The 23281-nt window shown below is 42.7% G+C and overlaps 1 protein-coding gene across 2 annotated transcripts in view; it reads left to right on the forward strand.

The window, feature by feature from the left end:
• Positions 1-23281, forward strand: part of NEK11 (NIMA related kinase 11) — a 505456-nt gene that overhangs the window by 304846 nt on the left and 177329 nt on the right. The gene's annotated exons all lie outside the window — the stretch shown is intronic.

Genomic DNA, 23281 nt, shown 5'->3' on the forward strand with positions numbered 1-23281 from the left:
ATGCTAAGAATGTACACATTCATGTGCAGCTCATTGTACATTCTAAAGAAGATTGCTAACAGGCAGGCACAGTGCCTTGAAAAACTATTCATACCCCTTGAAATTTTCCATATTTTGTCATGTAACAACCAAAAAAGTAAATTTATTTTATTGGGATTTTATTTGATAGACTAATACAAAGTGGCACATAATTGTGAAGTGGAAGGAAAATGATAAATGGTTTTCAAAATTTTGTACAAATAAATAACTGAAAAGTGTGGCGTGCCTTTGTATTCATCCCCCCTGACTCAATACTTTGTAGAACCACCTTTTACTGCAATTACAGCTGCAGGTATTTTTGGGTATGTCTCTACCAGTTTTGCACATCTAGAGAGTGACATTTTTGCCCATTCTTCTTAGCAAAATAGTTCAAGCTCTGTCAGATTGGATGGAGAACATCTGTAAACAGCAATTTTCAAGTCTTGCCACAGATTCTCAGATGGATTTAGGTCTGGACTTTGACTGGGCCATTTTAACACATGAATATGCTTTGATCTAAACCATTCCATTTTAGCTCTGGCTGTATATTTAGGGCCCTTGTCCTGCTGGAAGGTGAACCTCCGCCCCAGTCTCAAAACTTTTGTAGACTTTCATGTTTCACAGTGGGGATGGTGTGTTCAGGGTGATGTGCAGTGTTAGTTTTCCGCCACACATAGCGTTTTGCTTTTAGGACAAAAAGTTAAATTTTGGTCTCATCTGACTAAAGCACCTTCTTCCACATGTTCACTGTGTCCCCCCTCATAGCTTCTCGCAAACTGCAAACGGGACTTCTTATTAGACATGTGCATTCGTTTTCGTCTGAATGCATTTTCGTCCGAATTTCGGGTATTTTCGTTATCGTTTTAACAAACGATAACGAACGTGCAGAATCCGAAAACCGAAATATCCGACATAAACAAATGCTTTAGTTTTGTTTTTGTTGTGACAACAGCTTGATATAGATAGAAGATTCAACATGATGCTGACAATAGCGATCTGTGTCCATCGAACCTGTGGTCGAATGTGCCTAACCTTAGCTCTATTAGTCCAAGATTATTCTACATAGAGAGAAAAGATTCGACATTATAAAGACAATAGCAAAAAAGGTCAAATGTGCCTAACCTAACTCTATTAGTCCAAGATTATTCGACATAGAGAGAAAAGATTCGACATGAAGATTCGACGAAGCAGTCGCCGTGAGCAGACATTTATGGTCAAATACTCCACCTATAGGCTATAGAAGAATTCTAATGTTGGTTGACTAGTAATAATAATTAATAAATATAATTATTACTAGTGTCATACAACATTACAATTCTACTATAGCTTGTAGGCGGAACATTCGACCAGAAATGTACGATTGCGGCGTCGTACAGTTTAGCTGCTCCGTCAAATCTTCTTAGAACATTCGACAGATATCATAAGCCTTCAATGACAGATTCGAACTTAATTATTTTTTTAACAAAACAAAATAAATAAAAACTAATTTCAGGAGTAACTAAATAAATTTATTTTTCGGACGAAAACGAAATTCCGAAACAAAATATTTCAGTGTGCACATGTCTACATCTTATGGCTTTCTTTCAACAATGGCTTTCTTAATGCCACTCTTCCTTTTCCATAAAGGCCAGATTTGTGCAGTGCACGACTAATAGTCTTGTGGACAGATTCTCCCACCTGAGCTGTGGATCTCTGCAGCTCCTCCAGAGTTACCAAGGGCCTCTTGGCTGCTTCTCTGATTAATGCTCTCTTTGCCCTGTCAGTTTAGGTGGACAGCCACGTCTTGCTAGGTTTGCAGTTGTGCCATACTCTTTCCATTTTGAAAAAATATTATATATAAAGTGTGGCGCTAGTGATGATGCCTCATAAGAGGTAGTGTTAACCTTATCAGGTGTGTATAAAAAAGAAGAAAGGAAAAAGGGAGGAGTTGGAGTGAGGGAGATATCACCTTCCCCACCCGTACTTCCCCATAGGTGAGTTCAACATTAATAGGAAATACGTGCAAAGATATGTCTGTATCTGTATGCTAAGTAAGTGAAGATATTAGAAGGTAGATGTTCCGTATCCTGACAGATAGGGAACACCTATCAGACTGGTACCTGGAGGTTCAACTCCAGGTTCTAATCAAACAGAAGAAGGAAGCTAAAGGAAAAAGTATTGTTAAAGCTAATACAATGATGTAAACCAAGTACTATGCCTCCCAAAGGAGAGGGGGGCTAAAATAAGTGAATATATAATCAAAAGTCCATCAAAGTGGTAAGTACATAGATGCAAACATATTTAAAGTCCACCATCTTAGATATGGGATTACTAGATGTCAATCTAGGTATAAAAAGTTCAATAGGCTGTGGTAAACAGGGACTGTTGAACGTATCCCTGTTCAGAGGTAGGTTCTTCCCTTAGAGTGGTGACTTTGGCCCAAAAGGAACAGGTATATAGTGCCCTTACCAGATCAGGTGGACTCACAGGCCCTTGGCGGTGAGTCAAACGAGCTTTGTACCGTCGAGCGGTGTGGGGCTGTAAAGCCGTATGTCGTTCCTGGATAGGATTTCCCTGGTGTCACCGGAAGGCACGCCTCTGGCTCGATAAATTTTCCCAGATGTCATCTAATGGTGCGTCCTTGGCAGGGTGCAGCTGGAAGCCGGGGTCAACCAAAATCTTCAGGTAAAGGCAACCTATTTCTCAGCAGCCAGCACCATTTTTGTAGGTGAAACAAGAAAAAAAGAAAAAAACCTCCACATAGTGTAAATCTTTCTTAAACGTGACGACGTTTATTAAAATAAGCTTTTTGCAATAAGATACAAAAAAAGTGGGGCGGTAAAAACTAGGCTCAAAATATTGTAAAGAGTCCCAAGATTAAAAATTTGCGCAGTAGGTGATGGTGAGGGTAAAATCCACAGAAACCCGACGCGTTTCGTCTTCAAAGACTTCTGCTGGGGTATGGAATTGCCCCCCATCTACTGCGCTTATATATGTAGGGGCAAACAATGCAGAAAACCCGATTGGCAGCGAAACCGGGCATGACTTCCGGGTTGGGCGGCGCTAGCACTGGCCAAAAGATCATGTGTAGTTAGAGTGGCCAATTGTATTCCTTTTGGATGGTCAAAGCCAGACCTCACTTGCATCCTCCAATCTCTAGTACAGCGTCAGCCCATGTGACACGTTGGTCACGCCGCGATCACGTGATCCGTTCGATGCGGAGTGACGTCAGACCGTTCAGGGTCTGCGTGTCATAAATAATAGGGAGCCGAGGCTTGTAAGATCGAGGTATGGAGCGCAAACACAGTGACGGCCAGAAGTAGGGGAGGAGTTTTAGAACGAAGACGGCCCAATCGAAAAACCGGAAGTCATATCGCCGGATATATGCTAGGCAAATCGTAAACATCTCCCAATTATTATGCTTATTAGGGGTGGATCTTCCTGAGTGCATAAACCCTCGGGCATATCGGGCAAAAATTCATAAAAAAAATTCATAAGTAACATATATCGAAAATATATCATACAAACATCTATATGTAGCACAATAACCCAAAAAAGAGAAAAAGAGAGAAAAAAACAAAAAATTTTTTCCTTTTCCCCTTTCCTTTCCTCTTCTCTCTTTCTCTCTCCTTCCTCCTCTGGTATATCTGTCCAAGTCCGTACAATTTTAGGACCTGTATATAGTGGTGATATCTCTATAAGATTCGAAGTATGTAAAATGGATCAGGGTGTGCCTGTCTGTATGAACAGAATCAAGGTGCATATGAAATTATTAATCAGGCATTAATATGCCAGATATACTGAAAAAAGGCTATTACATAGGGCCAAAACGGGATAGGGTAACCAGGGGAGATTTTTAAGAACTATATCTCAGCCAGGGTCTATCCCGCCTACTTGTATATAGGAAAAAAAAGGAAAAGCTATAATATAATATGAAGAAGAGAACAGTGAGAAGCAGAGAGTTTGGGGGACATCTAAGGGGGTCCTACCAATGTGTCCAGTTGTTTAGAGGAAGATCTTAGTGACTAATTAGGTGTAAGGAATAGGTCATCCAAAGGTACTCAGAGTGAGGGAAGGGGAATTCTATTCATCCCACTCACCCAAATGGAAAGTGCTATGACAAACTTTCAAAGGTCCACCAAGAGGAATAAATCGAAAAATTGTAAAAAATATATAAAAATATATAAAAAATTACCCAAAAGGTAGGGAGGGGAATTCCATTCACCCAACTTACTCAAAATAGAGAATGTTATGATAGACTTCAGAGGTTTCACCAAAGGTAAAGCAGGGGGAAAGGGATGAGAGAGGTGGTTAGACAGAAAAGAGACAAGGAAATCTCCAAGGGGGAGAAAATGTTTACTATCACAACAATCTTTGAGAGGGGTTGACAATGCTTATGACTGATTGATAAAAGCATTGATATCCCAGTCTACATTGAGCCCATGGGGTACATAGCATTTAATGAGATGTATCCAAAAGGTCTCAAGTTTGGAGACACCTTTGGTTCCCCCCTCCAATGTGGTGTGAATCTATCTATAATTTGAAACTTTGTTCCGGATGGATTTTGATCATGATGATGTAGGTAGTGTTTTGGTACACTGTGGTTTGTGCGTCCCTTTTTTATAGCTGTGATATGTTCGTTCACTCTTATAGCAAAATTACGTTTTGTGCGACCAATATATTGTTTTCCGCAAGGACAGGTGATGAGATATACAATAAATTTTGTGGTACAAGTGGCAAAACTTTTCATTCTATATTCCTTCCCAGTCGTAGATGAAGAAAATGTTTCGTTCTTTCGTGCTTTACAAGTATTCAGTTTGCATACGGAGCATTTTCGGCAAGGGTAGAAGCCTTTTAGGTCATGGAAGAAAGAAGGGGCTTTCGGAGGTTCTATCACTCCTGGAGCGATCTGCCCCCCTAATGATGGCGCACCTTTATAAATAACTCCTGCACGTTCGGGGAGTAAAGGGCCCAGTATGCGATCATTTCTTAGTATTTTCCAGTGTCTTGTGATAATATCCTTTATTTGTTTATGTTGGATGGAATAGTTGGTGAGAAACGCCCATCTATGTTTGTTTTCAGGGGGTCTTCGGGGGCGCTCATCCAACAAGGATAGTCGATCGATGCGGGCTACTTTTTGGATTTCCTGTTCAATCTGTGCTTCATCATACCCTTTCTCTTGGAATCTAAGTTTGATGGTCTCAGCCTGTGCGTAATAGTCTGTTAGACGAGAACAGTTACGTCTAATTCTCATTAGCTGACTGCGGGGGACTGATTTCAGCCAGGCTGCATGGTGACAGCTGTCGGTTGGGATATACCCATTGCGATCGGTGACTTTAAAGAACGTTTTCGTTTCTAAATGGCCGTCGACAGCTGTAATTTCAAGGTCCAAGAAATGTATTGAGGAAGTACTGGCTTCATATGATAGATGAATTCCAATGTTATTCTCATTGAGATGGAGCATGAAGTTGTTTAGTGAATCCAAGGAGCCTCTCCATAGGAGGAGGATGTCGTCAATATATCGAGCCCAAAAGACCAATTGGGAAGGGTTCAGGGCTCTGACGACATCCTCCTCCCATTTGGCCATAAAAATATTGGCCAGGCTGGGGGCAAATTTCGCCCCCATAGCCACGCCCTTGATCTGCAGATAGTACTGATTGTCGTACCAGAAGTAATTAGACTTCGTGGCAAAACGTAAGAGGTCCATAATGAACCTTTTTTGAGTCCTAGAAATGATCTTATCTCTTGACAGGAACTGTTCGACGGCTCCTAAGCCAAGGTCGTGGGGGATGTTGGTGTATAAAGACGTCACATTAGCTGTGACTAATATGAGATCATTACTGTAAGTAATCTGTTGCAGCTTCGTGATAGTATCCCTTGTGTCCTTCAAAAAGGACGGTATATTTCTAACTATAGGCTGCAAGCAGTGATCAATATATTTCCCTATACGCGATGTTACGGAGTTAATCCCGCTGATGATCGGGCGGCCAGGAGGTCGGGTGGCATTTTTATGTACCTTGGGCAAGTAATATATTATAGGGATGCGTGGAGTGACGGGGATTAGGAAGGATCTCTCCTTTCTGTCCAAGATGCCCAACTGTGAACCTGTATCGATCAAATCCACCAAAGTTCTTTTAAAGTCTGTGGTAGGATTTGTTCTGAGAGGTAGGTAGGTTTCAGTATCACTGAGAATTCTTGTCATCTCAGTGTGATAATCCTCTCTATCGAGCACAACAATCCCTCCACCCTTGTCGGCTGGACGGATAACAAGGTCCCTGCGCTCACAGAGTGATTTTAATCCGATTTTGATATTAGGATCAGTGTAGAATTTCTTCTTTGGTAGTCCTTCCAAATCATCTAGCACTAGATCACGAAACACTCTGATGGAAGGGGCCATAGGTACTGGGGGGTTGAATAAGGAAGGGTTGGCTAGGCCGGAGTGAACAGTGTGTGAGTTAATAGTTGGGTTTGAAGGCCTAACTGGATTGGACGCAATGTATCTTTGTACATTCAATTTGCGCACAAATTTGTGCACATCTATGAATGTAGAAAATTTGCTTAGTCGCTTGGGGGGAGCGAATTTTAATCCTTTATTTAACCACTTGAGCCCCGGACCATTATGCTGCCTAAGGACCAGAGGTCTTTTTCCAATTTGGCACTGCGTCGCTTTAACTGCTAATTGCGCGGTTATGCAATGCTGTACCCAAACGAAATTTGCGTCCTTTTCTTCCCACAAATAGAGCTTTCTTTTGATGGTATTTGATCACTTCTGCAGTTTTTATTTTTTGCGCTATAAACGGAAAAAGACCGAAAATTTTGAAAAAAAATGATATTTTCTACTTTTTGTTATAAAAAAAATCCAATAAACTCAATTTTAGTCATACATTTAGGCCAAAATGTATTCGGCCACATGTCTTTGGTAAAAAAAATGTCAATAAGCGTATATTTATTGGTTTGCGCAAAAGTTATAGCGTCTACAAACTAGGGTACATTTTCTGGAATTTACACAGCTTTTAGTTTATGACTGCCTATGTCATTTCTTGAGGTGCTAAAATGGCAGGGCAGTACAAAACCCCCCCAAATGACCCCATTTTGGAAAGTAGACACCCCAAGGAAATTGCTGATAGGCATGTTGAACCCATTGAATATTTATTTTTTTTGTCCCAAGTGATTGAATAATGACAAAAAAAAAAAAAAAAAAAAATATTTACAAAAAGTTGTCACTAAATGATATATTGCTCACACAGGCCATGGGCCTATGTGGAATTGCACCCCAAAATATATTCAGCTACTTCTCCTGAGTACGGGGATACCACATGTGTGGGACTTTTTGGGAGCCTAGCCGCGTATGGGACCCCGAAAACCAATCACCGCCTTCAGGATTTCTAAGGGTGTAACTTGTTGATTTCACTCTTCACTGCCTATCACAGTTTCGGAGGCCATGGAATGCCCAGGTGGCACAACCCCCCCCCAAATGACCCCATTTTGGAAAGTAGACACCCCAAGCTATTTGCTGAGAGGCATATTGAGTCCATGGAATATTTTATATTTTGACACAAGTTGCGGGAAAGTGACACTTTTTTTTTTTTTTTTTTTTTTTTTGCACAAAGTTGTCACTAAATGATATATTGCTCACACAGGCCATGGGCCTATGTGGAATTGCACCCCAAAATACATTTAGCTGCTTCTCCTGAGTACGGGGATACCACATGTGTGGGACTTTTTGGGAGCCTAGCCGCGTACGGGGCCCCGAAAACCAATCACCGCCTTCAGCGTTTTTAAGGGCGTGAATTTTTGATTTTACTCTTCACTGCCTAACACCGTTTCGGAGGCCATGGAATGCCCAGGTGGCACAAACCCCCCCCAAATGACCCCATTTTGGAAAGTAGACACCCCAAGCTATTTGCTGAGAGGCATGGTGAGTATTTTGCAGCTCTCATTTGTTTTTGAAAATGAAGAAAGACAAGAAAAAACTTTTTTTTTTTTTCTTTTTTCAAATTTCAAAACTTTGTGACAAAAAGTGAGGTCTGCAAAATACTCACTATACCTCTCAGCAAATAGCTTGGGGTGTCTACTTTCCAAAATGGGGTCATTTGGGGGGGTTTTGTGCCACCTGGGCATTCCATGGCCTCCGAAACTGTGATAGGCAGTGAAGAGTGAAATCAAAAATTCACGCCCCTTAGAAAGCCTGAAGGCGGTGCTTGGTTTTCGGGGTCCCGTACACGGCTAGGCTCCCAAAAATCTCACACATGTGGTATCCCCGTACTCAGGAGAAGCAGCAGAATGTATTTTGGGGTGTAATTTCACATATTCCCATGGCATGTTTGAGCAATATATCATTTAGTGACAACTTTGTGCAAAAAAAAAAAAAAAAAAAAAAAAATTTGTCTCTTTCCCGCAACTTGTGTCGCAATATAAAATATTCCATGGACTCGACATGCCTCTCAGCAAATAGCTTGGGGTGTCTACTTTCCAAAATGGGGTCATTTGGGGGGGTTTTGAACTGTCCTGGCATTTTATGCACAACATTTAGAAGCTTATGTCACACATCACCCACTCTTCTAACCACTTGAAGACAAAGCCCTTTCTGACACTTATTTTTTACATGAAAAAGTTTTTTTTTTTTTGCAAGAAAATTACTTTGAACCCCCAAACATTATATATTTTTTTAAAGCAAATGCCCTACAGATTAAAATGGTGGGTGTTTCATTTTTTTTTTTCACACAGTATTTGCGCAGCGATTTTTCAAACGCATTTTTTGGGGAAAAAACACACTTTTTTAAATTTTAATGCACTAAAACACACTATATTGCCCAAATGTTTGATGAAATAAAAAAGATGATCTTAGACCGAGTACATGGATACCAAACATGACATGCTTTACAATTGCGCACAAACGTGCAGTGGCAACAAAATAAATACATTTTTAAAAGCCTTTAAAAGCCTTTACAGGTTACCACTTTAGATCTACAGAGGAGGTCTACTGCAAAAATTACTGCCCTCGATCTGACCTTCGCGGCGATACCTCACATGCATGGTGCAATTGCTGTTTACGTTTGACGACAGACCGCCGCTTGCGTTCGCCTTAGCGCAAGAGCAGGGGGCGACAGGGGTGCTTTTTTTTTTTTTTTCTTTATTATTTTTTTGCTTTTTTATCTTATTTTTAAACTGTTCCTTTCATTTTTTTTTTTTTTAAATCATTTTTATTGTTATCTCGGGGAATGTAAATATCCCCTATGATAGCAATAGGTAGTGACAGGTACTCTTTTTTGAAAAAATTGGGGTCTATTAGACCCTAGATCTCTCCTCTGCCCTCAAAGCATCTGACCACACCAAGATCGGTGTGATAAAATGCTTCCCCAATTTCCCAATGGCGCTATTTACATCCGGCGAAATCTAAGTCATAAAATGCTCGTAGCTTCCGGTTTCTTAGGCCATAGAGATGTTTGGAGCCACTCTTGTCTCTGATCAGCTCTATGGTCAGCTGGCTGAATCACCGGCTGCATTCTCAGGTTCCCTGTTGAGACAGGAGAGCCAGAGAAAAACACGGAAGACGGTGGGGGGGGGGGGCATTCCCTCCCACGGCTTGTAAAGGCAGTCTAGAGGCTAATTAGCCGCTAGGATTGCTTTTACATGAAAGCCGACCGCTGGCTGAAAAGAATGATACCAAGATGATACCTAAACCTGCAGGCATCATTCTGGTATAACCACTCAAAGTTGTGAATGGCGTACCTGAAGACAAAAAAATGGTTAACAATAAAGCACAGTAAACAATAAAGTATAAATAATTACATACCTGAAAAACAAACATGATAAAACATAATAACAATAACAATAACAATAACAATAAAACACTGCAGAATAGAATACAGTAAAAAAAGAGCAGAACAATAGAGAGAGAGAATAGAGAGAGAGAACAATAAAACGACAACTATTTTTTTTTATTTTATATATATATTTTTTTTTTTTACACTTTTTTTGTAACTAACTTTTATAACTGTAACCGGTTCCAGGTTCGGGTCTCTCAAAATGCGATGGCATCTTGGGAGACCCTGTGAAAGTGTGCCTAGTCTGTGCAATGCTGTACCCTACGCTAATACTCAACTAGTGTATGGTAGCGTTCAAAACATTCACCAATGCAAAGACCAGGATTGTCAGGACAGAAGGGACAATAATAGCGGGTGTCACGCCTATATCCGCGTTTGCTGCAGACACGACAGCTTTTTGGGGGGGGTTCGTTGGGTAGGGGTACTCGGGAGCACATAAAAATGCCTCTCATGCAGCCGACTGCATTTCGTTGGGGGATGTGAATGGGGGAAGTACGGGTGCTGCAGAAGTGGTGGGTTCCCAATTAGGATTGGCGAATGCAGCAGGAAGGGCATTATGGGCACGACGGGCCTGTGTTTGTCTTCTTGGTGGCAGCGGGACACTACTTGTGCTTGCCACCTCACCAGCTTGAACTGCACTTATGGGACTCGCCACGTCACCAAGTGTTACTGCAGTGCTGGTTTGACTACGACCGGGGTGTACTAGGCCGCTGGTGCTTGCCAGTTCAATAAAAAGCTTCCAAAAAAACTGTTAGCGATCGCAGGGATCAGGCCTGACTCTGCGAACGCTGCAGTTATGCGTTTAGTGTTTTGTAAGTGACAGTGATCGATCGATACTGCACTTGGGTGGGCTGGACTGGGCCGGGCGGAGGGGCAAAACGCAGGTGCTAGCAGGTATCTGGGTTGATCCCGCTAACACTGCGTTTTTGGGAACCCTAAACTGCTGGGGACGCTAGTATAGATCTAATCTGATCGGATCAGATATTGATCCGTTCAGATACTATACCACTAAAGGAGGCGTATGCTGCGTGCGTGGGTGTTAGCGGTACTGGCGCTAACCTGACGCTGCCTGGGGCCGGTGCTTGCTAGTTCACCAAAATGCTACCAAAAAAACTGTTAGCGATCGCAGGGATCAGGCCTGACTCTGCGAACGCTGCAGTTATGCGTTTAGTGCCTTGTAAGTGTCAGTGATCGATCGATACTGCACTTGGGTGGGCTGGGCTGGGCCGGGCGGAGGGGCACAACGCAGGTGCTAGCAGGTATCTGGGCTGATCCCGCTAACACTGCGTTTTTGGGAACCCTAAACTGCTGGGGACGCTAGTATAGATCTGATCAGATCAGATATTGATCCGATCAGATACTATACCACTAAGGGAGGTGTACGGTGCGTGCGTGGGTGTTAGCGGTACTGGCGCTAACCTGACGCTGCCTGGTGCTTGCTTGCCAGTTCACCAAAATGCTACCAAAAAAACTGTTAGCGATCGCAGGGATCAGGCCTGACTCTGCGAACGCTGCAGTTATGCGTTTAGTGTTTTGTAAGTGACAGTGATCGATCGATACTGCACTTGGGTGGGCTGGGCGGAGGGGCAAAACGCAGGTGCTAGCGGGTATCTGGGCTGATCCCGCTAACACTGTGTTTTTGGGAACCCTAAACTGCTGGGGACGCTAGTATAGATCTGATCAGATCAGATATTGATCCGATCAGATACTATACCACTAAGGGAGGCGCATGCTGCGTGCGTGGGTGTTAGCGGTACTGGCGCTAATCTGACGCTGCCTGGGGCGACGCATATCACCGCCGGGCGATCAGGGGGCTAAACCTTTATTAGGTAATAAACGGCGGGTGCCCTGACACTATAAAAAATAAACGAACTAACCTGCGTCACCCGTAACGGTTATACGGTGATCAGTGGTGAAAGGGTTAACTAGGGGGCAATCAAGGGGTTAAAACATTTATTAGGAAGTATATGGGGGTCCCTGTCACTATAAAACGCTGACGGCGAACCTAAATATTTACCTCACTAACTAGCGTCACCAGTGACACTAATACAGCGATCAGAAAAATGATCGCTTAGCAACACTGGTGACAGGGGGTGATCAAGGGGTTAAAACTTTATTAGGGGGGGTTAGGGGGGTACCCTAGACCTAAAGGGGGGTAATATTCACTGACCTAACACTGTAACTGTCACAAACTGACACTATGCAGTAATCAGAAAAAAAAAAAAAAAAAAAAAAAAAAAACCTGCTGGTGTCAGTTTGTGACAGGGGGGGGGGGGGTGATTGGGGGGGGATCGGGGGGCGATCGGGGGGGGGATCGGGGTGTTTTGTATGCCTGGCATGTTCTACTGTGTGTGTGTGTGTTGTGCACTCACATTGATGTCTTCTCCCCTCGGCGCTGGAACGGAAAATACCGAGCCGAGGGGAGATGACATCATTTCCTTTGCTGCTGTTTAGCATACAGCAGCAAAGGAGTGTTCCCATTGGCCGGCGGCGATCGCGAGGGGGGGGCCACGAACGGATGGCCTCCCCCTCATCTCGGATCGCCGGGGAACAGAACGGGACCGCTTCGGGCACCGGGGGGGGGTCCGATCGGACCCCCCACCCGCGAGAGGCAAATCACGTACATGTACGTGATTTTGCCTGCCCGTGCCGCCTTGCCGACGTAAATCGGCGTTAGGCGGTCCTTAAGTGGTTAAGGTGCCAAGTTCAGCTGGAGTGAAACTGGCTTTACTTAAATTGAAGATGCCATTATCCTTCATGTCCGCTTTCTTTTTACTGGTACTCCTCCCCCCTCAGGTACCGCGTTTTGTTCTTGGTTTCGTTTGGGGTATTCTTGCTGTCTGGGAAAATCCCCCGAATATGGATATCTTGGTACATCCTGGTTGTAGTTAAACGGTGATCTCTCGGGGTAGTCTCTATCCCTAACATCATAGCGGTGATGAGAGTTGCGATACTCGTCAGATCTTTCGTCCCTCAGGGGTGAAAATCGGTTCCTAGTATTGATTGGAGTTCTTGGCGGATATGGTTGGTATTGATAATAGTCGCTTTGGCTGGTCTTACGTCTCCTAGGTGAGTGGTCCTGTCTGTATTGTTCATAGTGCACTGTACGATCTCTGTTACCTTTCCCCTTCCCCCTATTATTCCTCCCTCTGTTCCCAGGATGGGAAGAGGGGCCATTGTATTGGGGTGCGGGGATGGGGGGGGGTTGGTAGAGCGAATGTTCATTCCGTTTCTAGAATTAGACATGAGAGGGGCCACTGGAGGATGTGGTGTTCTGGACTCAGATAGACCCCCCACCTCCATAGGCGGATGTTCGCTGTCATGTGTATTTCTAGTCGGATCGTTAGTTTGCCAGCTGAAAACATTTCCATTTTTATAGTCACTAAGATCTCTGCTGTATTTTTTCTGTTTCTTAAGCTTCTGTTCTCGTTCTTCCTTTTCCAAATGATTTTTCAAGTTGGTGGAAAGATTATTATATTCCATAGTGGATTTATGCGGAAGAAGTTTCTCTCTGATTTCCTTGATTTCCTTATCTATGATAGTTCTTCTGGTTCGTTTTCTATCAATCAGGAACCCTAATAGTGAGATCCCTGCCTCATTAAAATAATGGAACCACGATTCAACATCGAGATCTCCCTGTTGTGGGTGGATTGTCCATCTAAGCCCTCTTGGGACCATGCGTTCTTTGCAATACTGCTCCAAGAAGGCAATGTCCCATTCTAAATGTAGCTCAGAGACCATCAGGTTCTTGAGCCTTAAAAATAGGCCTCCTATCTCTGAGTCAACATTGAGGGCTATAAACACCCCTTCTGTATTAAAGGTGCGATTGGTTCGATACTCAAACACATCCATATCTAATAAGCTTCCCAAGTGAATGGCAAGATAGATAGAGAGGCTGCAAAAATATAGTCAGAAAATTGAAAATTGTATATACAAAGAAAATTTGCGCCAACTCTCAGAAAATAAAGCAGCCAACACAACAACTTGACCTGTGTAAATGTGAAAAAATATTATATATAAAGTGTGGCGCTAGTGATGATGCCTCATAAGAGGTAGTGTTAACCTTATCAGGTGTGTATAAAAAAGAAGAAAGGAAAAAGGGAGGAGTTGGAGTGAGGGAGATATCACCTTCCCCACCCGTACTTCCCCATAGGTGAGTTCAACATTAATAGGAAATACGTGCAAAGATATGTCTGTATCTGTATGCTAAGTAAGTGAAGATATTAGAAGGTAGATGTTCCGTATCCTGACAGATAGGGAACACCTATCAGACTGGTACCTGGAGGTTCAACTCCAGGTTCTAATCAAACAGAAGAAGGAAGCTAAAGGAAAAAGTATTGTTAAAGCTAATACAATGATGTATACCAAGTACTATGCCTCCCAAAGGAGAGGGGGACTAAAATAAGTGAATATATAATCAAAAGTCCATCAAAGTGGTAAGTACATAGATGCAAACATATTTAAAGTCCACCATCTTAGATATGGGATTACTAGATGTCAATCTAGGTATAAAAAGTTCAATAGGCTGTGGTAAACAGGGACTGTTGAACGTATCCCTGTTCAGAGGTAGGTTCTTCCCTTAGAGTGGTGACTTTGGCCCAAAAGGAACAGGTATATAGTGCCCTTACCAGATCAGGTGGACTCACAGGCCCTTGGCGGTGAGTCAAACAAGCTTTGTACCGTCGAGCGGTGTGGGGTTGTAAAGCCGTATGTCGTTCCTGGATAGGATTTCCCTGGTGTCACCGGAAGGCACGCCTCTGGCTCGATAAATTTTCCCAGATGTCATCTAATGGTGCGTCCTTGGCAGGGCGCAGCTGGAAGCCGGGGTCAACCAAAATCTTCAGGTAAAGGCAACCTATTTCTCAGCAGCCAGCACCATTTTTGTAGGTGAAACAAGAAAAAAAGAAAAAAACCTCCACATAGTGTAAATCTTTCTTAAACGTGACGACGTTTATTAAAATAAGCTTTTTGCAATAAGATACAAAAAAAGTGGGGCGGTAAAAACTAGGCTCAAAATATTGTAAAGAGTCCCAAGATTAAAAATTTGCGCAGTAGGTGATGGTGAGGGTAAAATCCACAGAAACCCGACGCGTTTCGTCTTCAAAGACTTCTGCTGGGGTATGGAATTGCCCCCCATCTACTGCGCTTATATATGTAGGGGCAAACAATGCAGAAAATCCGATTGGCAGCGAAACCGGGCATGACTTCCGGGTTGGGCGGCGCTAGCACTGGCCAAAAGATCATGTGTAGTTAGAGTGGCCAATTGTATTCCTTTTGGATGGTCAAAGCCAGACCTCACTTGCATCCTCCAATCTCTAGTACAGCGTCAGCCCATGTGACACGTTGGTCACGCCGCAATCCACCATCTTAGATATGGGATTACTAGATGTCAATCTAGGTATAAAAAGGCCCCCAGCCTGGCCAATATTTTTATGGCCAAATGGGAGGAGGATGTCGTCAGAGCCCTGAACCCTTCCCAATTGGTCTTTTGGGCTCGATATATTGACGACATCCTCCTCCTATGGAGAGGCTCCTTGGATTCACTAAACAACTTCATGCTCCATCTCAATGAGAATAACATTGGAATTCATCTATCATATGAAGCCAGTACTTCCTCAATACATTTCTTGGACCTTGAAATTACAGCTGTCGACGGCCATTTAGAAACGAAAACGTTCTTTAAAGTCACCGATCGCAATGGGTATATCCCAACCGACAGCTGTCACCATGCAGCCTGGCTGAAATCAGTCCCCCGCAGTCAGCTAATGAGAATTAGACGTAACTGTTCTCGTCTAACAGACTATTACGCACAGGCTGAGACCATCAAACTTAGATTCCAAGAGAAAGGGTATGATGAAGCTCAGACTGAACAGGAAATCCAAAAAGTAGCCCGCATCGATCGACTATCCTTGTTGGATGAGCGCCCCCGAAGACCCCCTGAAAACAAACATAGATGGGCGTTTCTCACCAACTATTCCATCCAACATAAACAAATAAAGGATATTATCACAAGACACTGGAAAATACTAAGAAATGATCGCATACTGGGCCCTTTACTCCCCGAACGTGCAGGAGTTATTTATAAAGGTGCGCCATCATTAGGGGGGCAGATCGCTCCAGGAGTGATAGAACCTCCGAAAGCCCCTTCTTTCTTCCATGACCTAAAAGGCTTCTACCCTTGCCGAAAATGCTCCGTATGCAAACTGAATACTTGTAAAGCACGAAAGATCGAAACATTTTCTTCATCTACGACTGGGAAGGAATATAGAATGAAAAGTTTTGCCACTTGTACCACAAAATTTATTGTATATCTCATCACCTGTCCTTGCGGAAAACAATATATTGGTCGCACAAAGCGTAATTTTGCTATAAGAGTGAACGAACATATCACAGCTATAAAAAAGGGACGCACAAACCACAGTGTACCAAAACACTACCTACATCATCATGATCAAAATCCATCCGGAACAAAGTTTCAAATTATAGATAGATTCACACCACATTGGAGGGGGGAACCAAGGGTGAGAGGTGTCTCCAAACTTGAGACCTTTTGGATACATCTCATTAAATGCTATGTACCCCATGGGCTCAATGTAGACTGGGATATCAATGCTTTTATCAATCAGTCATAAGCATTGTCAACCCCTCTCAAAGATTGTTGTGATAGTAAACATTTTCTTCCCCTTGGAGATTTCCTTGTCTCTTTTCTGTCTAACCACCTCTCTCATCCCTTTCCCCCTGCTTTACCTTTGGTGAAACCTCTGAAGTCTATCATAACATTCTCTATTTTGAGTAAGTTGGGTGAATGGAATTCCCCTCCCTACCTTTTGGGTAATTTTTTATATATTTTTATATATTTTTATATATTTTTTACAATTTTTCGATTTATTCCTCTTGGTGGACCTTTGAAAGTTTGTCATAGCACTTTCCATTTGGGTGAGTGGGATGAATAGAATTCCCCTTCCCTCACTCTGAGTACCTTTGGATGACCTATTCCTTACACCTAATTAGTCACTAAGATCTTCCTCTAAACAACTGGACACATTGGTAGGACCCCCTTAGATGTCCCCCAAACTCTCTGCTTCTCACTGTTCTCTTCTTCATATTATATTATAGCTTTTCCTTTTTTTTCCTATATACAAGTAGGCGGGATAGACCCTGGCTGAGATATAGTTCTTAAAAATCTCCCCTGGTTACCCTATCCCGTTTTGGCCCTATGTAATAGCCTTTTTTCAGTATATCTGGCATATTAATGCCTGATTAATAATTTCATATGCACCTTGATTCTATTCATACAGACAGGCACACCCTGATCCATTTTACATACTTCGAATCTTATAGAGATATCACCACTATATACAGGTCCTAAAATTGTACGGACTTGGACAGATATACCAGAGGAGGAAGGAGAGAGAAAGAGAGAAGAGGAAAGGAAAAGGGAAAAAGAAAAAATTTTTTGTTTTTTTCTCTCTTTTTCTCTTTTTTGGGTTATTGTGCTACATATAGATGTTTGTATGATATATTTTCGATATATGTTACTTATGAATTTTTTTTATGAATTTTTGCCCGATATGCCCGAGGGTTTATGCACTCAGGAAGATCCACCCCTAATAAGCATAATAATTGGGAGATGTTTACGATTTGCCTAGCATATATCCGGCGATATGACTTCCGGTTTTTCGATTGGGCCGTCTTCCTTCTAAAACTCCTCCCCTACTTCTGGCCGTCACTGTGTTTGCGCTCCATACCTCGATCTTACAAGCCTCGGCTCCCTATTATTTATGACACGCAGACCCTGAACGGTCTGACGTCACTCCGCATCGAACGGATCACGTGATCGCGGCGTGACCAACGTGTCACATGGGCTGACGCTGTACTAGAGATTGGAGGATGCAAGTGAGGTCTGGCTTTGACCATCCAAAAGGAATACAATTGGCCACTCTAACTACACATGATCTTTTGGCCAGTGCTAGCGCCGCCCAACCCGGAAGTCATGCCCGGTTTCGCTGCCAATCGGATTTTCTGCATTGTTTGCCCCTACATATATAAGCGCAGTAGATGGGGGGCAATTCCATACCCCAGCAGAAGTCTTTGAAGACGAAACGCGTCGGGTTTCTGTGGATTTTACCCTCACCATCACCTACTGCGCAAATTTTTAATCTTGGGACTCTTTACAATATTTTGAGCCTAGTTTTTACCGCCCCACTTTTTTTGTATCTTATTGCAAAAAGCTTATTTTAATAAACGTCGTCACGTTTAAGAAAGATTTACACTATGTGGAGGTTTTTTTCTTTTTTTCTTGTTTCACCTACAAAAATGGTGCTGGCTGCTGAGAAATAGGTTGCCTTTACCTGAAGATTTTGGTTGACCCCGGCTTCCAGCTGCGCCCTGCCAAGGACGCACCATTAGATGACATCTGGGAAAATTTATCGAGCCAGAGGCGTGCCTTCCGGTGACACCAGGGAAATCCTATCCAGGAACGACATACGGCTTTACAGCCCCACACCGCTCGACGGTACAAAGCTTGTTTGACTCACCGCCAAGGGCCTGTGAGTCCACCTGATCTGGTAAGGGCACTATATACCTGTTCCTTTTGGGCCAAAGTCACCACTCTAAGGGAAGAACCTACCTCTGAACAGGGATACGTTCAACAGTCCCTGTTTACCACAGCCTATTGAACTTTTTATACCTAGATTGACATCTAGTAATCCCATATCTAAGATGGTGGACTTTAAATATGTTTGCATCTATGTACTTACCACTTTGATGGACTTTTGATTATATATTCACTTATTTTAGCCCCCCTCTCCTTTGGGAGGCATAGTACTTGGTATACATCATTGTATTAGCTTTAACAATACTTTTTCCTTTAGCTTCCTTCTTCTGTTTGATTAGAACCTGGAGTTGAACCTCCAGGTACCAGTCTGATAGGTGTTCCCTATCTGTCAGGATACGGAACATCTACCTTCTAATATCTTCACTTACTTAGCATACAGATACAGACATATCTTTGCACGTATTTCCTATTAATGTTGAACTCACCTATGGGGAAGTACGGGTGGGGAAGGTGATATCTCCCTCACTCCAACTCCTCCCTTTTTCCTTTCTTCTTTTTTATACACACCTGATAAGGTTAACACTACCTCTTATGAGGCATCATCACTAGCGCCACACTTTATATATAATATTTTTTCACATTTACACAGGTCAAGTTGTTGTGTTGGCTGCTTTATTTTCTGAGAGTTGGCGCAAATTTTCTTTGTATATACTCTTTCCATTTTGAGAAGATGGATTGAACAGTGCTCCATGAGATGTTCAAAGCTTGGGATTATTTTTTATAACCTAACCCTGCTTTAAACTTCTCCACAAGTTTATCCCTGACCTGTCTGGTGTGACCCTTAGCCTTCATGATGCTGTTTGTTCACCAAGGTTCTCTAACAAACCTCTGAGGGCTTCGCAGAACAGCTGTATTTATACTGAGATTAAATTACACACAGGTGGACTCTATATACTAATTAGGTGACTTCTGAAGGCAGTTGGTTGCACTAGATTTTAGTTTGGGGTACCAGAGTAAAGGGGGCTGAATATAAATGCACGCCACACTTTTCAGATATTTATTTGTAAAACATTGTGAAACCATTTATCATTTTCCTTCCACTTGACAGTTATGTGCCACTTTGTGTTGGTCTATCACATAAAATCCCCACGGGTTGCAGGAAAGAAATTTTCTCGATTCCCTCATCAACAGAGACGGTGTTGATGTGCGAATCCCTCTTGCTGGTCCACTGTCTTCATCAAATCTCGGCCGGTTCCTGTTAAACTGGCCGAGATTCGAACCATATATGGCCTGCCTAACATGTTAACTTTTATATAAGATTTTAGTGACTGGGTTAAGATCTACTTTACTGTAAATCAATCTTACACATGAGCCTTGTCCCTTAGCCGCCCAGGACCCAGTAGGATTTTTATTGACAACAAATAGAAGTAGTTGTAGACATCACCTTCATTTTACCAGTAATGATGGTTTATATACTTCTGTGGACCTAACACTTTGACTTAAATAACAAAAGACAAAATAATTGTACACACTGTACACTGAACACTTGTTATTATGCAATGGTGAATTCATAGGAAGCTAAACATGCAGCTTCATGCATCAAAACTGAGGAAAGATTAATTTAAAGATTTAGCAAATAAACTTTTCATTCCATGGAACAGAGAACCACTGGGCATCACAAAGACTGTTACCGTAATAAATACGGTAATGTGTTTTTATATAGTGAGGGCGGTTAAGGGCAAAGAGACAAATTTCAAACCAAAACATATTTAGAGGCTGACTTGGTGGTCTGTTTTCAGTGAATGTTTCCATAATTATACAGAATGTAATTTTTTTCTTTTACCTAATAAAATGTTTCTTTTCTATATACTTTGTTTACACTGAAGGTCGGAAAGTGAATACCAAAGGGAAAATAATATGTTTTAATTTTATCTGCATACTGTATATAAATGCTTGTATGTACAGTACATATGATTTGTGTGGACTACTATGTTCTGACGCTGGGATTTTGGTGCTATGTGGTTTTAAAGCAAGACCCCTATGCTTTTGTCACTTGGAGTCTCCTGTTGTATGATAAGGTCAGCATATAGGGGTCATTCATTGCACATTCACACTTTGCCATATATATATAAACTCACCGGCCACTTTATTAAGTACACCAGTTCAATTGCTTGGTAACACAAATTGCTAATCAGCCAATCACATGGCAGCTACTCAATGCCTTTAGGCATCTAGAAGCGGTGAAGAGGACTTGTTGAATTTTAAACCGAGCATCACAATAGGGAAGAAAGGGGATTTAAGTGACTTTGAATGTGGCATGGCTATTTGTGTCAGACCGGCTGGTCTGAGTATTTCAAAAACTGCTGATCTACTGGGATTTTCACGCACAAGCATCTCTAGGGACAGAGAATGGTCCTGAAAAAGAGAAAATATCCAGTGAGTTGTGTTGTATCCAGTTGTGTGGATTAAAATGTCTTGTTGATGTCAGAGGTCAGAGGAGAATGGGCAGACTGGTTCGAGATGATAGAAAGGCAACAGTAACCCAAATAATCACTCGTTACAACCAAGGTATGCAGAATGCCATCTCTGAACGCACAGCACATTGAACCATGAAGCAGATGGGCTACATCAGCAGAAGACCACACTGGGTCCTACTCCTATCAGCTTAGAACAAGAAACTGAGGCTACAATTTACATAGGCTCACCAAAATTGGACAATAGAAGATTGGAAAATCGTTGCCAGGTCTGATGAGTCTTAATTTCAACTGCAACATTCAGATGGTAGGGTCAGAATTTGGCGTAAAACAACATGAAAGCATGGATCCATCCTCCCTTGTATCAACCGTTCAGGTTGGTTGTAGTGGTGTAATGGTGTGGGGGATGTTTTCTTGGCATACTTTGGGCCCCTTAGTACCAAGTGAGCATTATTTAAATGCCGCAGCCTACCTGAGTATTGTTGCTGACCATGTCCATCCCTTTATGACTACAGTGCACCCATCTTCTGATGCCTTCTTCCAGCAGGATAATGCACAATGTCACAAAGCTCAAATCATCTCAAACTAGTTTCTTGAACATTACAATGAGTTCATTGTACTCTAATGGCCTCCACAGTCACCAGATCTCAATCCAATAGAGCACCTTTGAGAAATGGTGGAACGGGAGATTCGCATCATGGATGTGCAGCTGACAAATCTGCAGCAACTGCGTGATGCTATCAACTGAATATGGACCTTGCCTACCAATGCTCTATTTGGCCTCTGGGAATGAAGAGAAGAAGATACACAGGGCTTTGGACTCCCCCACTCCATGTGACAGTGCTAGGTGTCTGAGTGGCCAATCACCAAACACCAATGTGTTCACATGGGAGGAGTGAGTGACATGCTTCCCCATACCTGGAAGTAGCAGGTATTTTCTCAGCTGCTGGCAGCCAAGCAGAGAAGCTAGGCAGGAAAGAGAAGGTACATACATACTACTTGCAGGGCTGTGGTTACAGTGTACTTGCTGCTATATCCTGCATAAGCAAAGCATCCAAAGGCTCACTTTTAGGGGTTAAGATAAATAGACTGTCATCAACTTAAACACACAGAAAAATCAAGTATTTTAAATGTATGGCTGCAGTGTTGTTCCTTTCCATAAATTATTTTATTCACTTGCAATGTGCCTTTGGACCTGATAGAAAATGTGACTAATCCAGAAAAGTCAATTCCCTAGAACAGATCCTCCCTCCTTGCATGTCATAGCCCTCTCCTCTTCTGGGAGTGTATAATTACTTCCTGTGCTGGCCCAGTATTTCTTCAACTCCCTACATAACCTTTTATATAGAAGCCAGGAGTGAAGGGGAATACTATAATACTTTAGTGTCAGTTGAGTGACAGCTCTGATCCTGCTGAGGCTGCCCTTTTTTAAGCAGAAGTCTTAGGGCATTTGGATGTCTACACAAGGGAGGCTTTTCCAAGTAATAAATATGCATAAAATCAATTAACTGAACGTATAATCCTATGAAAATGTTTTTGTTCAAATTCATGATCTGACGGTGTAGTCTATTTAGACTAGGTATTCATGTATTGTTTTTTTCTGTTCAACCCAGCAGACTAAACAAAAAAACTGAGAGGTCGCCATATTGACACAAACGATGTTAGTGCGGCAATCATTCCCGCTGTGTTATTATGCCCTGACAGGGGGACTGCCCCCCTCCAGAACACACTGATTAGTGCTCACAGCCAATGGCTGCTGGTTGGATGTTGGTTTTCTAGCAAGACCATTCCACAGAAGCTGGTCATGAGACTGGCTTCTGTCGGACAGGCAGCTGCACACACTGTTGGAATGTCAGCCGGCTCCTGTTGAATCGCCCCATATTCGGATTGTGCGTACCCAGCTTTAGGGTTTAAGGAAAGATGGGTTAAGATATTCTATAGGTTAATGGTAAAGCAGAAGTAAACCCATTGATTTAAAAGTTTCAAAAAACAGTTACAGTCCATGTCGGGAATGAAACTGTCACATTGGTTGTGCTCTCTCCACAATTTCTTTCAATGCCACAGGAATGGCAGACTGTGGCTTCCCAATTTGCCCAGCGGTGGAACTTTCCCAATTACGGAAGGGCACTTGATGTGAAACACGTCCACATAGTCCCACCCCCCCAACTCGGGGTCATACTATTACAACTATAAGGGGTTTAATAGTATTGTGATGTTGGCGGTGGTGACGGCGACATATGAGTTTCTCTATGTGGACGTGGGGAAGAATGGCCGGATGTCAGATGGTGGAGTCATCGTCCAGACCGAGTTCTACAGGCGGCTCCAGAGTGGTGGTTTGGGATTGCCACCTCTGGAAGACAACGTGGCTGGTCTGCCGTTCGTCTTTGTCGCTGATGAAGCGTTTGGGCTGGGTGATCACCTTATGC

The sequence above is a fragment of the Aquarana catesbeiana genome, linkage group LG05 (genome assembly GCF_042186555.1).
Source record: "Aquarana catesbeiana isolate 2022-GZ linkage group LG05, ASM4218655v1, whole genome shotgun sequence".
In the NCBI taxonomy this organism is placed as follows: Eukaryota; Metazoa; Chordata; class Amphibia; order Anura; family Ranidae; genus Aquarana; species Aquarana catesbeiana.